The sequence below is a fragment of the Bombina bombina genome, chromosome 3 (genome assembly GCF_027579735.1).
Source record: "Bombina bombina isolate aBomBom1 chromosome 3, aBomBom1.pri, whole genome shotgun sequence".
NCBI classification, from domain to species: domain Eukaryota; kingdom Metazoa; phylum Chordata; class Amphibia; order Anura; family Bombinatoridae; genus Bombina; species Bombina bombina.
Genome location: NC_069501.1, coordinates 606,246,145 through 606,251,601, shown reverse-complemented (window position 1 = coordinate 606,251,601; position 5,457 = coordinate 606,246,145). Strand labels below are relative to the sequence as shown.

At 35.6% G+C, this 5,457-nt stretch overlaps 1 protein-coding gene across 3 annotated transcripts in view; it reads left to right on the top strand.

The window, feature by feature from the left end:
• The first annotated feature begins 4,060 nt into the window (after positions 1 to 4,060).
• TMEM50A (transmembrane protein 50A) overlaps positions 4,061 to 5,457 on the top strand; it is a 148,047-nt gene continuing 146,650 nt past the window's right edge. Inside the window, exon 1 of one of the 3 annotated variants that reach the window (XM_053707210.1) lies at positions 4,061 to 4,256. The gene's annotated coding sequence lies outside the window, so the exon portion shown is untranslated. The remainder of the gene's footprint in view (positions 4,257 to 5,457) is intronic. The other 2 variants (XM_053707209.1, XM_053707208.1) reach the window with 2 other exon arrangements.

Below are 5,457 nucleotides of genomic sequence, written 5' to 3'. Positions count from 1 at the left end.
ATAGAGCTGCAACAACTAATCGTCATAATCGATAATAATCGATTATGAAAATAGTTGTCAACGAATCTCATCATCGATTAATCGATTAGTTGGTTTTTCAACCTTTATAATTATATATTCGTTATTTTTAGAGCGGACTAGATATTTCCCCTAACCTTATAGCTGGTTATTTACCATTGCATATAGATATTCAAGATATTTTTATGTTAGAATGAAGTCAAGGGTTACTTTGAGAGGCCCCTTGCCAAGGTAGAAAACACTTAGCATTGGTGAAGAGCTAACAAAGATAAATATCCCACTTTGGTGAAATTGGCAAAACCCTACTTATACACCTCAACAGCCTTTTCTCTGCTGCAGGAAATATAGCTGCAAACAGAGAACCAGCCTTAGCCAGAAGCATGTGGACATGTTGAGATTTTTGCATTTCAATGCAAAGTTTCTGAAAGAGTGAATAACAGAATGTTATTAACAGTGATAGTCTAACTCTTTCTAGTTCTACCTCTTTTCAAACAGTTTGTGGTTTTGTTTTGTTTAATTATAAAACTGTGCTCTGCTGCTTAAAAATTGAAGAAACAGTTGTGTTAAAGTAAAGTTTTAGTCTGAAGTTTATATTTGTAATACTCATTATGTGGATTTTATTTAAAACATAGAAAACTATTATTGATTCTCTTTTTATACGATTAGTCGATTAGTCGAAAAAATAATCGGCCGATTAATCGATTATGAAAATAATCGTTAGTTGCAGCCCTAATTTGCTATAAGCTGAGACATCCCTGTTGGGAGGTCTTATAAGCATAAAACAAGAGTACAAAATAGCAACTGATGATAGGGCCATAAACCTTAAAATATAACAGAAAATACATGCTGCAAAGTAGTAATATAGTACATAAATCTTTTATGTCCAAGCCCATAATAGAAAGCATATGTACCCACATATGAAAAGATAAAGTATAGGTACTACCAATCTATTTAAAACAGAGCTGCATACAAGATAAAATAGCCAGGCACAAATTGAAGCTAAGCAAGTCCGCAGAAATCAAGCTAATTAGCCATCATTAGGGTTTGCATAAGGAGGATTAAAGAAAAAGTAAGGCATATAGGCTATAGTTTATACTAGAATATTTGGGAATTTGCACTTTTCTTGTATTCCGAGAAAACAGTCTTATTTCTTTTGTGTTTATTTTAAACGGATTTCTCTGGTGTTTAAACCACTGTAGTTAAGTATACTCATGTAGCGAGCAACGTCCTATAGCTTATTTAACCTACTCTGTTCCATCTGAGATCCCCCACCGGAGATGAACATTATGCCGCTATTGAAGACTGTCTTAAACAGTGAGGCAACAACTTCTTTGCAGAACTCCTGCCAGTCAATATGACAGAAAATTTCAGTGTTGCATAATGGACACGCTGCTGGCTGTAGCTCCTGCGATCCAAAATGCTGGCAGGAACAGAAAGGGTCTCTGCCTCTCTTCACACAGCCCCAGCCATCAGAGGAGCAACATCCCTCGCCTCAACAACTGGGACTGGACACAAAGGCACTCCGGGGTCTTGGTAATTCAGATGTATACGCTGCAATTCTACATATTCTTCCGTAGTTACCTTCAAAACTGGCTTAGGTATCAGCAAGGTATGAGGATCTTTTACACTATGTTGTAGGTGAGCATTAGATTCTGTTAGTAGAGCATAGAACAAGGCGTGAATACTTTCTTCAGACACCGATTCAGTAAATCCTGGGGGAAGGAGAAACGTGCAGCAGCCCAAACAACCCAATTAAACAGATTCACAATAAAGGTCTCCCTGCCTTGTGGTTAGTCCCCGTGTATCTTAGCTGAAGAACATAGAAAGGACTGTCTTCATGACACATACTCTCAGACTACTCTGGGACTTCTCAGGGTGCTTCAGCTTAAAAGCCTAATATACTGAACACGATTTAAAAAACAAACAAACTAAAAGCCCAAGTAGAATCAGGAGCTCTTCACAAACACGTCCTGCCACAGCAGCTGTAGGCTCTGCCCCCCCTAGATTTAACTTTTTTATATAGAGTGATGCACCTATTAAAACAAGCCAAATTTGGGTGAGCCAATATGGTTTTCATTGTGGAAATGCTTGATTCCTTATTCAGAATTTCCCATTGAAATACATGGATGCTAGGGTGCTATGTTTCGTGCCATATTTTTTATCAATATAATTTGTCTCAATTTAACTTTTTTCTTTTTGAGGGATGCCCAATTAGTAGAAAAGAAGCCATATCTGGGTAAGCCAAGATTGTTTTCATAGAGGAAATGCTTGGTTCCTTATTCAGAATTCCCCAATGAAATACATGGATGTTAGGGTACCAGGTATTTTGCCATATTTTATGATCAGTTTATGATTATTTAACTTTTTTCTATAGAGTGATGCCCAATTAGTATAAAACAAGCCAAATTTGTGTGAGCCAAGATGGTTTTCATAGATTAAATGCTAAAGTTTCATATTCAGAATTTTGCATTGAAATGCATAGATGTTAGGGTGCCAGGTTTTATGATCAATATAATTTGGCTAACATAGATTGAACTTTTTCCTTTAGAGGGATGTTGAAATTAGTAGAAAAACAAATTTGGGTGAGCTAATATGGTTTTCATAGAGGAAATGCTTATTACCTTATTCAGAATTTCCTATTGAAATGCATGGATTCTAGGGTGCCATATTTTATGATTAATATAATTTGGCTAATGCTAGATTAAACTTTTTTCCTATAGAGGGTTGCCAAATTAGTAGAAAAGAAGCCAAATCTGTGTGAGCCAAGATGGTTTTGAGAGGAAATGCTTGGTTCCTTATTCAGAATTTCCCTTTGAAATACATGGATGTTAGGGTGCCAGATATTTTGCCATATGTTATGATCAGTATCATTTGGCTCAGGCAAGATTGAACTTTTATCTAGAGGGATGATCAATTAGTATAAAACAATCCAAATTTGGGTGAGCCAAGCTGGTTTTCATAAAGGATAAGTGTTGGTTCCTTATTACAAATTTCCAATTGAAACACATGGATGTTTGGGCTCCAGATTTGGTACCATATTTTATGATCAATACTATTTGGCTCAGGCCAAATTTAACTTTGCTATATAGAGTAGTATAAAACAACTCAAATTTAGGTGAGCCAAGATGGTTTTCATAGAAGAAAAGCTTTGTTCCTTATTCAGAATTGAAATGCATTAAAGTTAGGGTGCCAGGTTTGGTGCCAAATTTCATGATTAATATCCTATCAACTTTGCAGATTGTTGTTTAATTACTAATCACTTTGATGAAAAAGAAACTGCATGAACAAGAAGCCAACCTAAATAAGGTAGCTGGGAACCTAACTTTAGCTTTTGAATAAGAACCGAATTTCAGGCTTCGAATCCCAGGTGAAATGGCTTGTGGACTCTAACCACCATATGAAAAAAAATGTGAGTCTGTGTGTTGTTATATGGTGAAGGTGATTTAGTTTAGTTTTTTTTTTTTTGGGGGGGGGGGGGGGGAGTAAATTAAGCCTCTTTCTGCTTTACTTATCCTTAGAATGGGATGAGACCCCTCATTTAAAATAGTAGAATTTCTCCTTTTGAATAAAGTGTCACATTCTAAAATAATTTTTTAGGTGACCAATTATATAAACTTGGCACCCAATTTGTTTTTGCTACCTCCCAGCATAAAAACACAAATGGGGCTAAGACCCACATTTTGAGAAGAGGGAAGGGAATAATGCTGATTTTATTGTTATGTATTTACTGTATGGGAGAATCAATCTTCTAATATTGTAATATGTGTTCTTTCATAAACTACATAGCCCGCTACAATCTTCTGGCCTTTTCTAAACTATATACATTCATTCATATACAAAAACGCAAACAACCCATCACTTCCTGAATTTCTCCTCAGTGACAGTCACTGCTGTGAATCTCAACCTACCTCTTTACCTAACCAAGATGGCCGTATGATCTATATGAGCTATATAAAATCGAGACTGTAAGATTCTATTTCCTGTTTTTTTGTGGTCAAGCAACCTTCTGATCTCGGTATTTCCTTTACCAATATGGCCGCCCTATATCGTTAGAACCTGTCAAACACAGTTCCTGTCGTTTTACATTTCCAAGATGGCTGCTTGAACGCTTCACTGTTACTTTGTATGAAAAGGCTGTCCCGTGGCCCTTTAAACAAACTATTGTATGCTGGGATATAATCACATTAGCCCTGCGTCGCTTGGCTTTTAAGGACTGAAAACCAGCCCATTTTAGTAAGGTTTGTTTATTATTGTTAAAACTATTTTTGACATCATTAATTTGCGTTTCTTTTGAGAGCATCCGTTAAGGCAATGCACCACTGTTTTTTATTTTTTTGCTTCTGATGTCGTTATTATTAAAGTTCTAATGCATCGCTATAGTTTTTTTTACAAAGATTCCAGAAAAACCCTGTACACAAAGACCTCAAATATTGGTGCAGTATAGTTTTTCTTATATGTGTATAACCGCAGAAACCGTGGGTACTATATTTAAAAATAAATAAATAACCTGCACTGTATTACTTTTTCATTGGTATCTTTTGAATATTTTAGGAGTATTGGAATTCATATTTGTATGTTTTAAAGTGTCCCGTCAACACAAAGTGATATATTGTAATCTAATGCTTTAGAAAAAGCTTTTCAAATGATTTATCAAACATTTTCTAACGCAAACATTAATAGTGAGGTTTTTTTTTTTAGAAAAAAAATCTTGTATGGTTTTTGTGAATTCAGTTTTACAGACGTATGTTATTAAAAATAAATAATTGTTTTTCAACATGAGATTGAGATTATAGGTGCTATTTTTGGACTTCTTAAACTTCATCTTGTGCTATGATAGCTTTTTAACCTTGTAAGTAAAAAGAGCATATGATTACTGACACAATGCACATTCCTACAGTCTTATGGGAAATTTGCAAAATCATGTGAATTCCCCACTGCAAGAAGTCATCATAACAATATCTTTATATTTTTATATTTTAAAGGGATTTATGGAAAACAAAACTTGATAAGCACCCATTAACCCTTTGAGTGCTAAGCACTTTCCCACCTGGGTGCTAAGCTGATTTTTTTTTTTTTTATGTTTTTACATAAAACATTTAACTTTTTTTTATTTTTTTATTTAACAGATCCCCAAGACTTTTATCGTTGGAAAGGTTAGGCGATTACCTTTCCAACAGTGGGTCTTGGGGGTCTGTAGCTGCCTGAGATACAGGCTTCTAAGCAGCATATGCCCCCTTTCTCTATACTTTGCATTGTCCATTTTAACCTCTTAATGACCACAATGTACCCTGTATGTCACTGGTCGTTAAGGGTTTTTTCAGGACATAATAGCACAAGTCTAGCAAGAACAAGCTATTAATGCACTCCCTCCAGCGGGCTTGGTGGAATAGAGCAGTCTCAATGCTGGTGGCAAGACCGCGCTATAAAACAATCAAGTCC